This window comes from Rattus norvegicus, chromosome 17 (assembly GCF_021556685.1).
Source record: "Rattus norvegicus strain SHRSP/BbbUtx chromosome 17, alternate assembly SHRSP_T2T, whole genome shotgun sequence".
In the NCBI taxonomy this organism is placed as follows: Eukaryota; Metazoa; Chordata; class Mammalia; order Rodentia; family Muridae; genus Rattus; species Rattus norvegicus.
This window is the reverse complement of record NC_141550.1, coordinates 54,102,445-54,121,521: the sequence shown is the minus strand read 5'-3', so window position 1 is coordinate 54,121,521 and position 19,077 is coordinate 54,102,445. Positions and strand designations below refer to the sequence as shown.

Genomic DNA, 19,077 nt, shown 5'->3' with positions numbered 1-19,077 from the left:
AAGATGAACTCTCAATCCTAAATATCTGTGCTCCAAATACAAGGGCACCTACGTACATAAAAGAAGTCTTACTAAAGCTCAAAGCACACATTGCACCTCACACAATAATAGTAGGAGATTTCAACACCCCACTCTCATCAATGGACAGATCATGGAAAGAGACATTAAAGAGACATAGAGAAACTAACAGAAGTTATGAACCAAATGGATTTAATAGACATTTATAGAACCTTTCATCCTAAAAGAAAATAATATACCTTCTTCTCCGCACCTCATGGTACCTTCTCCAAAATTGACCATATAATCGGTCACAAAGCAGGCCTCAACAGATACAGGAAGATTAAAATAATCCCATGCACCCTATCAGATCACACAGAATAAGTCTGGTCTTCAATAACAACAAAAAAAAACACAGAAAGACCACATATACATGGAAGTTAAACAATGCTCTACTCAATAACTTGGTCTAGGAAGAAATAAAGAAAGAAATTAAAGGCTTTTTAGAAATTAATGAAAATGAAAGTGCAACATACCCAAACTTATGGGACACAATGAAAATTGTGCTAAGAGGAAAACTCATAGCTCTGAGTGCCTTCAGAAAGAAACAGGAGAGAACATATGTCACCAGCTTGACAGCACACCTAAAAGCTCTAGAACAAAAAGAAGCAAATACACCCAAGAGGAGTAGAAGGCAGGAAATAATCAAACTCAAGGCTGAAATCAGCAATGTAGAGGCAAAAAGGACGATACAGAGCATCAACAAAACCAGGAGCTGGTTCTTTGAGAAAATCAACAAGATAGATAAACCTTTAGCCAGACTAACAAGCGTGCACAGAGAGTGTATCCAAATTAACAAAATCAGAAATGAAAAGGGAGACATAACTACAGAATCTGAGGAAATTAAAAAAATCACCAGATCCTACTACAAAAGCCTATATTCAACAAAACTGGAAAAAACTGGGGGAAATGGACAATTTTCTAGACAATACCAGGTACTAAAGTTAAATCAAGATCAGATAAACTATATAAACAATCCGTAGCTCCTAAACAAATAGATGCTTTTCTAAATCTATCAGAAAAATCAAAGGCTGTAATTATATATACATTTTAAGAAGAATAGTGTGATTGTAGCATGTTATATAGGTGAAGGCAGGTACAAGATAGAATGAGGCCTGTCATCGGACAAGAAGGAAGGATGTGTGGGAAAAAAGTTTGAAGGAAGAGGAGGAGACCGGAACAGGAAGAAACTGGCAGGAGAAGCGACTGAGAGAACATGGAGGCAGAAGTTAAGATTCTACTCTATACCTTAAAGGTTGTTATGAATGTTCTTAAGGGATGGATGTGTACAGGACTTTGTATGTTTAGGTGGGCAATTATATGTTATCAATTGGATCAGAGGTTATTGTGTTGTGTGTTCTTTCTTGTGGCAAATTAAGTTTAAGAGAGTATGTAGCAGCTGGGACACTAAGCCGCCATGGAATTGAGATGTATATTTCTGGCATGGTGGCCACTTGTCTTGGAAACTGGATGGGTACAGAGATTGTTTCCAGGCTCAGAGCAAGGCCATTGGCAGTGTTATATGGGATGGAGCAAAGCGGGTGAGAGGCTTTGCTGACTGAGACTAAGATATCTATCAGATTACTTGGGGCACTGCGGGGCCGGACCTAGTGGGGGTAAAAGACACCACTATAATTTTAAAACAACATATGATCCCTGAGGGTCTACTGTCATCTATTTCAAATGCCTCATGGTCCTAACTAAGCAAATAAATAAAAGAAACATTAGAAAAGAATCTCCGTGGGGAAACAAACTACTTGTTAGGCTTGGCTACATGCTTAGCACGAGATAACCAACAAAAACTGAACTCAGTGGTGTCTTTGGAGGTTCCTTGTCTCAGAATGTTGTATCAGGGATCTTCCTTCCTACATTTATCACATACACTCTTCATTTTTTTATCCTATGGGTCCCTTGCATTATATATCATGGCCTCTAGTTTAGTGTTTCTATAAGATCCCTGAGTGTGTAAATGAGTAGGTCTCTGTTTCTTGTGCCTTCTCTTGGGCTCATTTTTCTCTAGTTATTTGTTTTATACAATTCCAATGTGTTGGTTTTTATTTTAGCTTTTTATATCATATTTTATTATTATTCCAAAGGAGCCTGTTTGTTTTGTAATGAGGGACAGAAAGAGGGATGAAATGGGAGGTAGAGAAGAGCTGGGAGGGATTGGGGGGAACTATAATCAGGATATATTATGTAAGAAAAAGATCAATCTTCAATAAAAAGAAAACATTAAATAGAAGAGAAATAAACAATGCTTATAGGAAAAACTAGTAAATTTATTGTTTTTTTTAAAGTTCAGTATAACCCACAAATAGATAATTTTCAGAGTGAGAGATTTTGGAATACTCAGTCTTAAATGGAACATCTTCATAAAATCCCTTCTCTCAGGACTCTGGGAACTGTGCTGAAGAGGAGGTAGAAAGATTATAAGAGCCAGAGGGGGTGGATGAATCCAAGAAAACTGTGTCCTCCAGATACCACAGGACTGATGCACATATGAACCACAGAGACTGTGGCAGCATGTACAGAACCTGCACAGGTTCAAGCCAGACAGGATACCAGTGCTGAGAGGAGAAGTAGACCCACACTATCATCTCTAACCAAGATGCTATATCCAATTACATCTGCTTGCAAAGGAAAAATTAGTTTTCTCCAATGAAGTATATGAAACACACATACGGGTAGGCCTAGCAATAGTGACCAAAAAAAAAAAATGAACTCAATGGTACTTATTTTAGCTTTTTGGGCTTATATTGCTTTGTGTGGGGAAGTTTTATCTTACTTGCCTTTTGCTTGCTTGTATAGTATGGTTTTTGATTTTGTAGTTTTATGGAGTGTGTGTGTGTGTGTGTGTATTGTTTCTAATGTTGTTTTTTCTCTTTTTATTATTATGGTTTGCTTTGGTTGATTTGCCTGTTTGTTTTCTAAAGAGAGAAAGGACATAGAGTTGGTTGGGTGGGTAGGTAGGCAGGGAGGATCTAGGAGGAATTCGGGGAAAGAAGATAGTGACCAGATTATATGGCATGAAAAAAATTTCCAATAAAAAAGTCTAATATAAAACAAAAAGATATCATCACTTGTTACAGAGGTTTCATAAAAGATTAATGTTGGATACAGCTGCCATAGGGGAAAAATACTACTCTATCTAGCTGTCTATAACCCGCAGTCCTTTTAATAAACTATGCTGCCTTCTCATCCTAGAGTGTTGTTGCTGCTACTACAGGACTATTGCATATCTCCCCTCCCCTGATGTTCTTGGGATGGGGAGAGAGCTTGAGATGCTCAGCCTACCTCAGGCTGGTAGAGTCATGGTCATATTTTAGCACATCATGCTGGCAATTAGAAGTGGCTTCTCAGCAATGACAGGCTCTGGACCCACACTGTCTCTTGCCTTGCCATTGATCACACTTGAAATGGTATAGGCTCGGTGAACAATCTCCACATATAACATACTCAAAACCAATTCTTCAGCTCTTGATCAAACTTAATCTTTTTGACCTGGGCTATTTTACCATTTATGTCTTCTGTGAACTGTTGCTTAGATCTTAAAACTTTCTAGAACCTAACTGGTATAACATTTGCTTTTCTGTCAATTTTTTTCTTTAGAAGTCACTGCTAGACACAAACCTTGCCACACTTACCTTAAAGTGATGATTCTTCTGCCTTTAATTATCCCCTCTTGATTGTTTTATGGCTTTGGAAATCAGTTTAAATGCTTGTCTAAATCAGTTAAATCTACCAAAGCCTCTCCAAATTCATAAAAGTCACATCTCAACATGGAGTTTGGTCATGTCACTAAAAGCCCCATGCTAGCTTTGAGGTCCTGACCAAATCAACCTCTTAGCTCTCCTGTGTACACGATCTGACACAGATGAATGCACTGGACATCAATCATGATCTCTCACATGCTCCAGTCTCATGGTAATGTACCTGTCTTTTCTCCAATGCATTCTAGTCCTTGATCTCCATGGAGGACTTAACTAGAAATAGTCAAATACTCCTAAATCCACTTGTGAGCCAGCCCATCAAGAATTCATAGAAGCCTTATCTATAACAGCCAGAAGCTGGAAAGAACCCTGATATCTTTCAACAGAGGAATTGATACAAAAGAAATGTGGTACATTTACACAATGGAGTACTATTCAGTGATTAAAAACAATGACTTCATGAAATTCTTAGGCAAATAGATGGAACTAGAAAATATCATCCTGAATGAGGTAACCCTGTCACAAGAGAACACACATGGTATGCATTTACTGAATAGCAGATATTAGCCCAAAAGCTCAGAATACCCAAGATACAATTCGCAAACCCTATGAAGCTCAAGAAGAAGGAAGAAAAAAGGATGGATGCTTCAGACCTTCTTAGAAAGGGGAACAAAAATACTCACAGGAGAAAATATGGAGACAAAGTGTGGAGCAGAGAATGAAGGAAAGACCATCAGGAGAATGCCCCACCTAGAGGATCCATCCCATATACAGATACCAAACCCCGTCACTATTGGGGATGCCAAGAAGTACATGCTGACAGGAGCGTTAATAGCTGTCTCTTGAGAGGCTCTGAATTTGACAAAATTCAATATTCCTTTATGTTAAAAGTCTTGGAAAGATCAGGAATTCAAGTCCCATACCTAATCATAGTAAAAGCAATACAGAGCAAACCAGTAGCCAATATCATTGGAGAGAATCTTGAAGCAATCCCAATAAAATCAGGGACTAGACAAGGCTACCCACTCTCTCCCTACTTATTCAATATAGTACTCAAAGTCCTAGTCAGAGCAATCAGACAACAAAAGGACGTCAAAGGGAAACAAATTGGAAAGGAAAAAGTCAAAATATCATTATTTGCAGATGATATCATAGTATACTTAAGTGACCCCAAAAGTTCCACCAGAGAACTACTAAACCTGATAAACAACTTCAGCAAAGTGACTGGGTATAAAATAAACTCAAACAAATCAGTAATCTTCCTCTACTCAAAGAATAAACAGGCTGAAAAAGAAATTAGGGAAAGAACAGCCTTCACAATAGTCACAAATAATATAAGATACCTTGGTTTGACTTTAACCAAGCAAGTTAAAGATCTATATGACAAGAACTTCAAGTCACTGAATAAAGAAATTAAGGATCTCAAAAGATGTAAAGGTCTCCCATGCTCATGGATGGGCAGGATTAATACAGCAAAAACGACCATTTTGCCAAAAGCAACCTACAGATTCAATGCAATCCCCATCAAAATTCCAATTCAAGTCTTCACAGAGTTAGAAAGAGTAATTTGCAAATTCATTTGGTTCAATTGGAGGTCAGCAAGTAGAAGGATGTAAATTGATCCAGTCTTATCTACTTGTACAAAGCTCAAGTCCAAATGGATCAAGGACCTCCACATAAAACCAGGTACACTCAAACTAATAGAACAGAAAGTTGAGATTGAAAATGGGGTCCCAAAACGAGGAGTTAGAGAAAGAACTGAAGGAGCTGAAGGTGTTGTAACCCATAAGAAGAAAAACAATATCAACCAACTAGACCCCCCTTCCCACAGAACTTCCAGAAACTAAATCTCCAACCAAAGTGTTCAAATGGAGGGACTCATGGTTCCAGCAGCATATGTAGCAGAGGATGGCCTTGTCAGATCAGTGGGAGGGTAGGCCCTTGGTCCTGGGAAGGCTTGATGCCCCATTGTATGGGAATTCCAGGGTGAGGAGGAAGTAGTGGGTAGGTGAGTAGGGGACACCCTTAAAGAAGCAGGGTGAGAGAGGACGGGATATGTAGTTTCCAGAGGAGAAATCAGGAAAGGGGATAACATTTGAAATGTAAATAAAAAAAGAAAGTAACTTGTGCATTTTCATCATTAATGATTGATGTTCATCATCCCAATTTACTGTGGACAGTGCCACCCATAGCCATATGGTCCTGGGTAGTATTAAAAAGCTGTCTGGACAGGCCAGAAGGAGCAAGCCAATAAGCTGTCTGCCTCAAGCTTTCTACCCTTAACTCCTTTGATGATAGACTATAATGCGAACTGTAAGCTGAAATAAACATTTCCTCACACACACACACACACACACACACACACACACACACACACACACATACACAAATACTATCTTGCAAAAGGCCTGGGTTTTGTTCCTGGTACTAGCATCAAAGGGCTCACAACCACACTTAAAGTCCAATTCAAGGAGATTTGATGCCCTCTTCTAGCATCTTCAGGCATCTTCATACACATGGTGCACTTATAAGAAACTACATGTAAATAAAAATAATAAAAGTAGAACTTCTGGATCAGACCTGCAGATCCAGAAGCATGTATTCCAATACCTATCTTCCAAGTCCACAGAGTCCTCCAAAGCATTTCCAGCTGCCCTCAGTAACCAGCTGTTCTCACTGGACCTCTTCATTCTCCCCCACCACTCAGCCCCTCTTCATCAGACCTGCTGATCTTGAACCATACAACCTAAGAACATCTGTAAAAGACCTGCTACATCAGAATCACTGAGGTCAGCCCTCCTTTCCTAATGTCTACTACAACAGGAACTTCAAAGAACTAAAGCTATCCAAATGGCTGAAGACCCTCAAACAAACACAATCAACAAAAACCAGGCCATAGGACACCTTCAGATCACAGCTACCCTACTACAGCAAGCTCTAGATTTCTTAACACAATTGGATCACAAGAAAATGATCTTAAATCCAATCTTATAAAGATGACAGAGGCCTTTAAAGAGGTAATAAATAAATCCCTTAAAGAACTACAGGAAAATACAAATAAGTGAAGGAAATAAATAAAACTGCTCAAGACCTGAAAGTAGAAACAGAAGCAGTAAAAAAAAAATTCCCACAAACTGAGAGATGGTTTTCCTGGAGATGAAAAACCTAGGGAAAAGAACAGGAACATCAGAATCAAGGCAATGGAAGAGAAAATTTTTGGTGTAGAAAATACAGTAGAATAAGTTGATACAGCTGTAAAGAAAATGTTAAATCTAAAAAATTATTGATACAAAACATCCGGGAAGTCTGGGATACCATTTAAAACCTAACCTAAGAATAATAGGAATGAAAGAAGGTGAAGTATCCCAGGTCCAAAGACCAGAAAATATTTTCAACAAAATCATAGAAGAAAACTTTCCTAACGTAAAGAAAGAGATGTCTATAAACATACAAGATATAGAGAACCAATTAGAGTGGACCTGAAAAAATTCTCCTGGGACATAATAAACAAAACACAAAATCTACAGAGCAATGAAAGAATATTGAAAGCAGTGAGGGAAAAAAAAGCCAGGTAACATGTAAAGGTAGACCTATCAGAAATACACCAGATTTCTCACCAGAGACTACAAAAGCCAGAATATCCTTGGCACATGTCATATAGACCCTAAGAGAACACAAGTGCCAGCTCAGGTTACTAAATCCAGGAAAATTCTCAATTAACATAGATGGAAGAAATAAGATATTTCAAGGCAAATTGAAATTTAAACAATATCTATCCACAAATCCAGTCCTATATCAAATACTATAAGGAAAACTCCACCCAAAGAAAGATAACAAAATTCAGGAAAGAACAGGAAATAAGTAATTCCATACCAGCAAAAACAAGGGAAACACACACACATACATACACACACACACACCCCACCACCACCACCAACATCAAAATAACAGAAAGTAACAATCAGTTGTCATTAATCTGTCAACACCAATGCACTCAATTCTACCAATAAAAAGACACAGGCTAACAGAATAGATGCAAAAGCAGGATCCATAATTCTGCTGCATACAAGTAACACACCTTAGCAATAAAAATAGATATTATCTCAGAGTAAAGGGCTGGAAAGAAGCCTTTCAAGCAAACAGACCCAAAAAGCAAGGTGAAGTGGCCATTCTAATAGAAAAGAAAGTAGGGAATATCCTTGAATACATTGGAACAGGTGACAATTGGAACAAAACACTAATGGCTCGGGCTCTGAGGTCAACAATTGATAATTGGGACCTCATGAAACTGCAGAGTTTCTGTAAGGCACAGGAAGCTGCCATTAGGACAAAAGAGCAGCCGACAGATTGTGGAAGGATCTTTACCAACCCTCCATCTGACAGAAAGCTAAGTCCAAAATTTTATAAAGAACTCAAGAAGTTAGACAGCAACAACCCAAATAACCCAACTGAAAAGCAAAATTCTCAACATCCATTGACTGGAGAGAAACACTTTTGAAATGTTCAGTCCTTAACTCCTCAGGGAAATGTAAATCAAAACGACTCTGAGGTTCCACTTTACGCCTATCAAAATAGCTAAGATCAAAAACTCAAGTAATAGCACATGCCGGCAAGGATGTGGACTAGGGGAACACTTCTCCATTACTGCCAGGAGTGCAAACTTGTACAACCACTTTGGAAACCATGGTTTCTCAGAAAATGGGGAATAGTTCTACCTTAAGGCCCAACAATACCATATATGCAAACAATGCCCCACTATATCACAGGGCATTTGCTAAATTATGTTCATAGCAGCTTATTCATAATAGCCAGAAACTGAAAACAACCTAGAAGTCCCTCAACTGAAGAATGGATAAAGAAAATGTGGTACATCTACACAATGGAATACTATTCAGCTATTAAAACAAAGACATCATGAATTTGTAGGCAAATGGATAGAAATTGAGAATATCATCATGAGTTAGATAACCCAGACCCAAAAACACATCTATGGTATATACTTACTTATAAATGAATATTAGCTATAAAATACAGGACGCACATGTTACGCTCCACAATCCAAAGAAGCTAAGGGCATCTGGGGTATGTGCCAGAGATCTGGGATAAGGGAGCCTCCCATGAATCAATGGAGGTAATCTTAGGTGAGACTAATAGCAGTGGGTATATAGAACCTGAGGAGGCCACTTCTGAAGGTAGGAACACCAATGGAACAATAGAGATACCAACTCAATCACTAAATCTGTGGTCACAAATTTATCCTGCCTACAAAAATTCAGGGACAGAGGATGGAACAGAGACTGATGGAGCAATAACTAAGCCTACCAGAGACACATGCCATGGACAAGCACCAATCCCTGACACTATTAATGATACTCTGTTATGCTTGTAGACAGAAGCCTAACATGGATGTCTTTGAGAGGCTCTACCCAGCAGCTGACTCAGGCAAATGCAGGGACACACAGCCAAAGATTGGATGGAGCATGGGGACTCCTATGGAAGAGTTGGAAGAAAGGATTAAGGACTTCAATGAGGATAGGAACCCTACAAGAAGACCAACAGAGTCAACTAACCTGGACCTTTGGAGGTTCTCAGAACCTGAACCACCAACCAAAGAGCTGGACCTAGATACCCCTCACAAACGTGTCTGTGTTGTGTGGTGTGTGTGTGTGTGTGTGTGTGTGTGTGTTTGTGTGTGTGTGTGTGTGTTTGTGTGTGTGTGTGTGTGTGTTTGAAGCTCCTTTCTGTGGGTCCAGGACAACTGGAGCAGGGGCTATTCCTAAACCTGTTTGCCATGAAGAGCCATGTGTTGGGGTGGGTGGATACCTAGGTGGAGGCTTCACTCTCTCAGAGGAGAAGGGGAGAGGGTATAGAGGGAGGGACTGTGAGAGGGAGGGCAGTGATTGGAATGTAATTGAAACTTTTTAAGAAAAAAAAAAACCCGGAGGAGACAGGAGAGAGGGGAGGGTGAGAAACCATGGCACAGACTAGGGAAGGGAAGCGATAACACTGAATGTGTCGACTTCTTCAGTATAAAAATAGACTACCTACGAAGAGACTAAACTACAAAACTTCGTGTCAAAAGTAATTTCATGTTCCTGGTTGCTGCCTCCGCGGAGAGCTCTTGGGCAGCACCCCGCGAGCAAACTTGAGTTTCTGGACCACAGGTAAGACCAACTTTTCTGCTGCAAGAAAACTGCCTGGTGATCTCGGGACACACAGAGGCAGAATTCCTCTAGGACCGGGCACCTCCTGTGTTTACCGGGAGTCCCACACCCGTGGATCCCGACCCGCAGCAGCTCTCTGCTCCCAGACACCGTGGGAGAGAGACCCCACCGCCTGCTCAGGTGGGCACTCCGGAGACTGCAAAGCAGAAGAGACCACAAACACTGCCCACCCTTGCCCACATCCCTGGCCCAAGAAGAAAATGTATACGGCCTCTGGATTCCCTTGGATAAGGGCACAACAGCAGCAGGTCCCCTGCGTCTGAGACACCTCCGGAACCGGAAGGGACCGACCAGATAAACAGTTCTCTGCACCCAAATCCCGTGGGAGGGAGAGCTAAACCTTCAAAGAGGCAGACACGCCAGGGGAAACCAGAAGAGACTGCACTCTGCACACACATCTCAGACGCCAGAGGAAAACACCAAACGCCATCTGGAACCCTGGTGCACTGAAGCTCCCTGAAACAGCGGCGCAGATGTTCCTGGTTGCTGCCACCGCAGAGAGCTCGAGGGCAGCACCCTGCAAGCGAACTTGAGCCTCGGGAACACAGGTAAGACCAACTTTTCTGCTGCAAGTGACCTGTCTGGTGAACTCAAGATACAGGCCCACAGGAACAGCTGAAGACCTGTAGAGAGGAAAAACTACACGCCCGAAAGCAGAACACTCTGTCGCCATAACAGGCTGAAAGAAAACAGGAAAACAGGTCTACAGCACTCCTGACACACAGGCTTATAGGGCAGTCTAGCCACTGTCAGAAATAGAACAAAGTAACACTAGAGATAATCTGATGGCCAGAGGCAAGCGCAGGACCCCAAGCAACAGAAACCAAGACTACATGGCACCATCGGAGCCCAATTCTCCCACCAAAGCAAACATGGAATATCCAAAAACACCAGAAAAGCAAGATCTAGTTTCAAAATCATATTTGATCATGATGCTGGAGGACTTCAAGAAAGACGTGAAGAACTCCCTTAGAGAACAAGTAGAAGCCTACAGAGAGGAATCGCAAAAATGCCTGAAAGAATTCCAGGAAAACATAATTAAACAAGTAGAAGCCCATAGAGAGGAGTCACAAAAATCCCTGAAAGAATTCCAGGAAATAATAAATAAAAAAGTAGAAGCCCATAGAGAGGAGTCACAAAAATCCCTGAAAGAATTCCAGGAAAACACAATCAAACAGTTGAAGGAATTAAAAATGGAAATAGAAGCAATCAAGAAAGAACACATGGAAACAACCCTGGATATAGAAAACCAAAAGAAGAGAAACGGAGCTGTAGATACAAGCTTCACCAACAGAATACAGGAGATGGAAGAGAGAATCTCAGGAGCAGAAGATTCCATAGAAATGATTGACTCAACTGTCAAAGATAATGTAAAGCAGAAAAAGCTACTGGTCCAAAACATACAGGAAATCCAGGACTCAATGAGAAGATCAAACCTAAGGATAATAGGTATAGAAGAGAGCGAAGACTCCCAGCTCAAAGGACCAGTAAATATCTTCAACAAAATCATAGAAGAAAACTTCCCTAACCTAAAAAAAGAGATACCCATAGGCATACAAGAAGCCTACAGAACTCCAAATAGATTGGACCAGAAAAGAAACACCTCCTGTCACATAATAGTCAAAACACCAAACGCACAAAATAAAGAAAGAATATTAAAAGCAGTAAGGGGAAAAGGTCAAGTAACATATAAAGGCAGACCTATCAGAATCACACCAGACTTCTCGCCAGAAACTATGAAGGCCAGAAGATCCTGGACTGATGTCATACAGACCCTAAGAGAACACAAATGCCAGCCCAGATTACTGTATCCTGCAAAACTCTCAATTAACATTGATGGAGAAACCAAGATATTCCATGACAAAACCAAATTTACACAATATCTTTCTACAAATCCAGCACTAGAAAGGATAATAAATGGTAAAGCCCAACATAAGGAGGCAAGCTATACCCTAGAAGAAGCAAGAAACTAATCGTCTTGGCAACAAAACAAAGAGAAGAAAAGAACACAAACATAACCTCACATCCAAATATGAATACAACAGGAAGCAATAATCACTATTCCTTAATATCTCTCAACACAAATGGCCTCAACTCCTCAATAAAAAGAAATAGATTAACAAACTGGATACGCAACGAGGACCCTGCATTCTGCTGCCTACAGGAAACACACCTCAGACACAAAGACAGACACTACCTCAGAGTGAAAGGCTGGAAAACAACTTTCCAAGCAAATGGTCAGAGAAGCAAGCTGGAGTAGCCATTCTAATATCAGATAAAATCAATTTTCAACTAAAAGTCATCAAAAAAGATAAGGAAGGACACTTCATATTCATCAAAGGAAAAATCCACCAAGATGAACTCTCAATCCTAAATATCTATGCCCCAAATACAAGGGCACCTACATACGTAAAAGAAACCTTACTAAAGCTCAAAACACACATTGCACCTCACACAATAATAGTGGGAGGTTTCAACACCCCACTCTCATCAATGGACAGATCATGGAAACAGAAATTAAACAGAGACGTAGACAGACTAAGAGAAGTCATGAGCCAAATGGACTTAACGGATATTTATAGAACATTCTATCCTAAAGCAAAAGGATATACCTTCTTCTCAGCTCCTCATGGTACTTTCTCCAAAATTGACGATATAATTGGTCAAAAAACGGGCCTCAACAGGTACAGAAAGATAGAAATAATCCCATGCGTGCTATCGGACCACCACGGCCTAAAACTGGTCTTCAATAACAATAAGGGAAGAATGCCCACATATACGTGGAAATTGAACAATGCTCTACTAAATGATAACCTGGTCAAGGAAGAAATAAAGAAAGAAATTAAAGACTTTTTAGGATTTAATGAAAATGAAGGTACAACATACCCAAACTTATGGGACACAATGAAAGCTGTGCTAAGAGGAAAACTCATAGCGCTGAGTGCCTGCAGAAAGAAACAGGAAAGAGCATATGTCAGCAGCTTGACAGCACACCTAAAAGCTCTAGAACAAAAAGAAGCAAATACGCCCAGGAGGAGTAGAAGGCAGGAAATAATCAAACTCAGAGCTGAAATCAACCAAGTAGAAACAAAAAGGACCATAGAAAGAATCAACAGAACCAAAAGTTGGTTCTTTGAGAAAAACAACAAGATAGATAAACCCTTAGCCAGACTAACGAGAGGACACAGAGAGTGTGTCCAAATTAACAAAATCAGAAATGAAAAGGGAGACTTAACTACAGATTCAGAGGAAATTCAAAAAATCATCAGATCTTACTATAAAGCCTATATTCAACAAAACTTGAAAATCTGCAGGAAATGGACAATTTCCTAGACAGATACCAGGTACCGATGTTAAATCAGGAACAGATAAACCAGTTAAACAACCCCATAACTCCTAAGGAAATAGAAGCAGTCATTAAAGGTCTCCCAACCAAAAAGAGCCCAGGTCCAGACGGGTTTAGTGCAGAATTCTATCAGACCTTCATAGAAGACCTCATACCAATATTATCCAAAATATTCCACAAAATTGAAACAGATGGAGCACTACCGAATTCATTCTATGAAGCCACAATTACTCTTATACCTAAACCACACAAAGACACAACAAAGAAAGAGAACTTCAGACCAATTTCCCTTATGAATATCGACGCAAAAATATTCAATAAAATTCTGGCAAACCGAATCCAAGAGCACATCAAAACAATCATCCACCATGATCAAGTAGGCTTCATCCCAGGCATGCAGGGATGGTTTAATGTACGGAAAACCATCAACGTGATCCATTATATAAACAAACTGAAAGAACAGAACCACATGATCATTTCATTAGATGCTGAGAAAGCATTTGACAAAATTCAACACCCCTTCATGATAAAAGTCCTGGAAAGAATAGGAATTCAAGGCCCATACCTAAACATAGTAAAAGCCATATACAGCAAACCAGTTGCTAACATTAAACTAAATTGAGAGAAACTTGAAGCAATCCCACTAAAATCAGGGACTAGACAAGGCTGCCCACTCTCTCCCTACTTATTCAATATAGTTCTTGAAGTTCTAGCCAGAGCAATCAGACAACAAAAGGAGGTCAAGGGGATACAGATCAGAAAAGAAGAAGTCAAAATATCACTATTTGCAGACGATATGATAGTATATTTAAGTGATCCCAAAAGTTCCACCAGAGAACTACTAAAGCTGATAAACAACTTCAGCAAAGTGGCTGGGTATAAAATTAACTCAAATAAATCAGTAGCTTTCCTCTACACAAAAGAGAAACAAGCCAAGAAAGAAATTAGGGAAACGACAACCTTCATAATAGACCCAAATAATATAAAGTACCTCGGTGTGACTTTAACCAAGCAAGTAAAAGATCTGTACAATAAGAACTTCAAGACACTGAAAAAAGAAATTGAAGAAGACCTCAGAAGATGGAAAGATCTCCCATGCTCATGGATTGTCAGGATTAATATAGTAAAAATGGCCATTTTACCAAAAGCGATCTACAGATTCAATGCAATCCCCATCAAAATACCAATCCAATTCTTCAAAGAGTTAGACAGAACAATTTGCAAATTCATCTGGAATAACAAAAAAACGCAGGATAGCTAAAACTATCCTCAACAATAAAAGGACTTCAGGAGGAATCACTATCCCTGAACTCAAGCAGTATTACAGAGCAATAGTGATAAAAACTGCATGGTATTGGTACAGAGACAGACAGATAGACCAATGGAATAGAATTGAAGACCCAGAAATGAACCCACACACCTATGGGCCCTTGATTTTTGACAAAGGAGCCAAAACCATCCAATGGAAAAAAGATAGCATTTTCAGCAAATGGTGCTGGTTCAACTTGAGGTCAATATGTAGAAGAATGCAGATCGATCCATGCTTATCACCCTGTACAAAGCTTAAGTCCAAGTGGATCAAGGACCTCCACATCAAAGCAGACACACTCAAACTAATAGAAGAAAAACTAGGGAAGCATCTGGAACCCATGGGCACTGGAAAAATTTCCTGAACAAAACACCAATGGCTTATGCTCTAAGATCAAGAATCAACAAATGGGATATCATAAAACTGCAAAGCTTCTGTAAGGCAAAGGACACTGTGGTTAGGACAAAACGACAACCAACAGATTGGGAAAAGATCTTTACCAATCCTACAACAGATAGAGGGCTTATATCTAAAATATACAAAGAACTCAAGAAGTTAGACCACAGGGAGACAAATAACCCTATTAAAAATGGGGTTCAGAGCTAAACAATCAATTCACAGCTGAGGAATGCCGAATGGCTGAGAAACACCTAAAGAAATGTTCAATATCTTTAGTCATAAGGGAAATGCAAATCAAAACAACCCTGAGATTTCACCTCACACCAGGGAGAATGGTTAAGATCAAAAACTCAGGTGACAGCAGATGCTGGGGAGGATGCGGAGAAAGAGGAACACTCCTCCATTGTTGGTGGGATTGCAGACTGGTACAACCATTCTGGAAATCAGTCTGGAGGTTCCTCAGAAAATTGGACATTGAACTGCCTGAGGATCCAGCTATACCTCTCTTGGGCATATACCCAAAAGATGCCCCAACATATAAAAAAGACACGTGCTCCACTATGTTCAGCACAGCCTTATTTATAATAGCCATAAGCTGGAAAGAACCCAAATGTCCTTCAACAGAGGAATGGATACAGAAAATGTGGTACATCTACACAATGGAATATTACTCAGCTATCAAAAACAACGACTTTATGAAATTCGTAGGCAAATGGTTGGAACTGGAAAATATCATTCTGAGTGAGCTAACCCAATCACAGAAAGACATACATGGTATGCACTCATTGATAAGTGGCTATTAGCCCAAATGCTTGAATTACCCTAGATGCCTAGAACAAATGAAACTCAAGACGGATGATCAAAATGTGAATGTTTCACGCCTTCTTTAAAAGGGGAACAAGAATACCCTTGGCAGTGAAGGGAGAGGCAAAGATTAAAACAGAGACTGAAGGAACACCCATTCAGAGCCTGCCCCACATGTGGCCCATACATATACAGCCACCCAATTAGACAAGATGGATGAAGCAAAGAAGTGCAGACCGACAGGAGCTGGATGTAGATCGCTCCTGAGAGACACAGCCAGAATACAGCAAATACAGAGGTGAATGCCAGCAGCAAACCACTGAACTGAGAATAGAACCCCCGTTGAAGGAATCAGAGAAAGAACTGGAAGAGCTTGAAGGGGCTCGAGACCCCATATGTACAACAATGCCAAGCAACCAGAGCTTCCAGGGACTAAGCCACTACCTAAAGACTATACATGGACTGACCCTGGACTCTGACCTCATAGGTAGCAATGAATATTCTAGTAAGAGCACCAGTGGAAGGGGAAGGCCTGGGTCCTGCTAAGACTGAACCCCCAGTGAACTAGACTGTTGGGGGGAGGGCGGCAATGGGGGGAGGGTTGGGAGGGGAATACCCATAAGGAAGGGGAGGGGGAGGGGGATGTTTGCCCGGAAACCGTGAAAGGGAATAACACTCGAAATGTATATAAGAAATACTCAAGTTAATAAAAAAAAGAAAAAAGAAAAAAGAAAAAAAAAAAAACCAAGCCACCTGGGTCTTCGCTAGAACCAGAATTATCCTAACCAAGTTTTTAGTGGACATTTAATGAATGCCTCCTGTGAGCCCAGGGCATGCTGTTTTTCTTATGTAACTAACCCTTATAATCTATACATTGGTATTTTAATATATAACCTATACATTGGTATAACTATATATTATAGTCTACATTTTAGAAGAAGGACACAAATGCTTAAAAAAGATTAAGTACTTTACCAGTGGTTACCTGACTAGAAGCAAGACCCATATAAGCCCTAGGAATCATGCTGTGATGTCCACAGACCACCTGCACCTGAATCAAGTACAACATTTATTAAAGTTGAAATTTCCTATGCCCTACCTCAAACACACCAAAGTCAAATCTTTGAGAAAGTGACTATCAGAGATTCTAAATATATTGAAGTTGAAAACCAACGCATTCGGTACCCAGTGAAGGAAACCATCAGTCCAAATGACTTTAAAGGGGATGTCAATATACTTCAAATAGAAATAGCCATAAATGTTGGCACCAATCAGCTTAAAATAGCTTACATATGCTCACTTTCCCTGTTCTTCTGCATCACGTTAAGGGACATAAAATAGAAATTGTCATAAACCAAAATTCACTTTATATATAGCACTATATTTCTGACCCCCAGCCCTTGAATTTGTGCGCTGACTCTGGCCCCTGAACACAAGCACTTCTTTATACAGTCCTCCTATTAATCAACCAGTATATCAAAGTCTATTTTGGAAAGAGAGGACTTAAGTAAATTCCATCCAGTCGTCCCTGACAGCTGCCCCTGCCCTTCCTAGGAGACAGAGTTGTTCTGACTCTTCCAAAGAATCTGACTTGGGCTCACTTTTGTGAAACCAGTTTGCATGAGTCCATCCCTAACAGGTAAGTATGGATAAAATATATATAATAAGAAATGTATTACATATGTATTGCTGGTAAGAAAAGAGAACTTTGTATCCAAGTAGAAATACAAACTATTTTTTTATAACTTGGATGAAAAAAATGTAGTAAAAGTTTACATGTGAAGACATAGTGACAAAGATTGAGAAAGTCAAAGTGCAGTGCTCACTCAGCAAACCCACAAATGAACTAAATACCATGAAAACTCTCAATTCAGAACACTTCCTCTGAGGTCTGGGAGTTTTCATAGGCACTGCCTTGATCGCTCATAGCAAGGATTATCATTCCTAACTCACATGTGGGAAAAGCAAAGTCAAGTATGCCATTTTGTCAGGGTCCTATGACAGATTCCCTTTTGAAGCAATGTGCAAGCATATTATAGTGGTAAGTCATATTTTAGTACTAAAATGTGCAGCAAACATTCTTTAAAATAAATTTTTTTCCAAAAAGTGTTCTTACAGATACTTATGAAAAAGTTTAAACATTTCAAAGCGATTAGCAGTAATGAATCAAAAAACTTGAAGGATGTGTCAACTTGAGAAAGAGGTGGGGGAGAGGGAGAGGAGAAGGGGGGGACTGTAAACATATGGCACAGGAGGCAAACCTGCACTTGTTTAGAGTACAGAGCCGAAGTTCCCATCTCTGAAGTTGAGCACAGGAATGACTTCACCATCAACAGTTTCCGTATGTTTCATATTTTTTAAGCTGACCATTCATAATAAAGATTCTTTGATCCAAGATCAAATGTTTGAATCAATTCTCTCTACACTCCCTGAGTCACCGTTATAAAGGCTTCCCAGCTCAGCCTCACCAGCCCTTCCTGCAGTCAGAGCTGTCCCCACTTGTCTTCTCTACAGTCTTTCCCACCTATTTGCTGTGGTTTTTAGCTCTGCCCGTTAATCTCTAGCACAAAAAGAAGCAGCCTAATAAATAATCCATACATAATAGGTTAACCACTATAATGAAAACAATTCCCCTGAGGAGTTCATGAATCCTTAATAAGACAGAAAGCTTACAGTCACACAGTTGGTAAAAACTTAATCTCTCAGTCAGGAAAAAAACTTTCCAATAGATGAAACCCTTCTTTTTATGCAAAAAAATAAAATAAAAGTAAAACAAACATATGTCAATTAGCTCATATTTCTTAGATGTAAACTAGTGAAAGTGAAGTGAAAAAATTAAAATTCAGTATTTTATTTTTAAAAGGGCCTTAAAGCAGATGTAAAGTTGAGATAAAAAGTGAAAACATTAAAAACTGTCAAGGCAATGCTTAAAATTAGCATATTTCTATCCTAAATTGGTCCAAGTATTTTAAGGCTTTCTTGGGCCTTACTGAGAAGAAACACTTCTTTTCCCGCCCAAGAAGAAACATTTTTAATATAACTCTAAATTCTAAAATATTTAAGCATGAATTCCACAGAGAGCTATTCATTGAAGATGAAGATAACTGAAAAAAATCTTAACGTTTTTACCAGAACATAAAATTAATTTGCAAATACTTCAATTATATTTGGGCCCAATTAAATATGATATAAAGGAAAGAGAGGGAGGGAGATAGGGAAGAAAAAAAG

At 39.6% G+C, this 19,077-nt stretch overlaps 1 protein-coding gene across 13 annotated transcripts in view; it reads right to left on the bottom strand.

Moving 5' to 3' along the window:
* Sugct (succinylCoA:glutarate-CoA transferase) overlaps positions 1 to 19,077 on the bottom strand; it is an 866,857-nt gene that overhangs the window by 461,929 nt on the left and 385,851 nt on the right.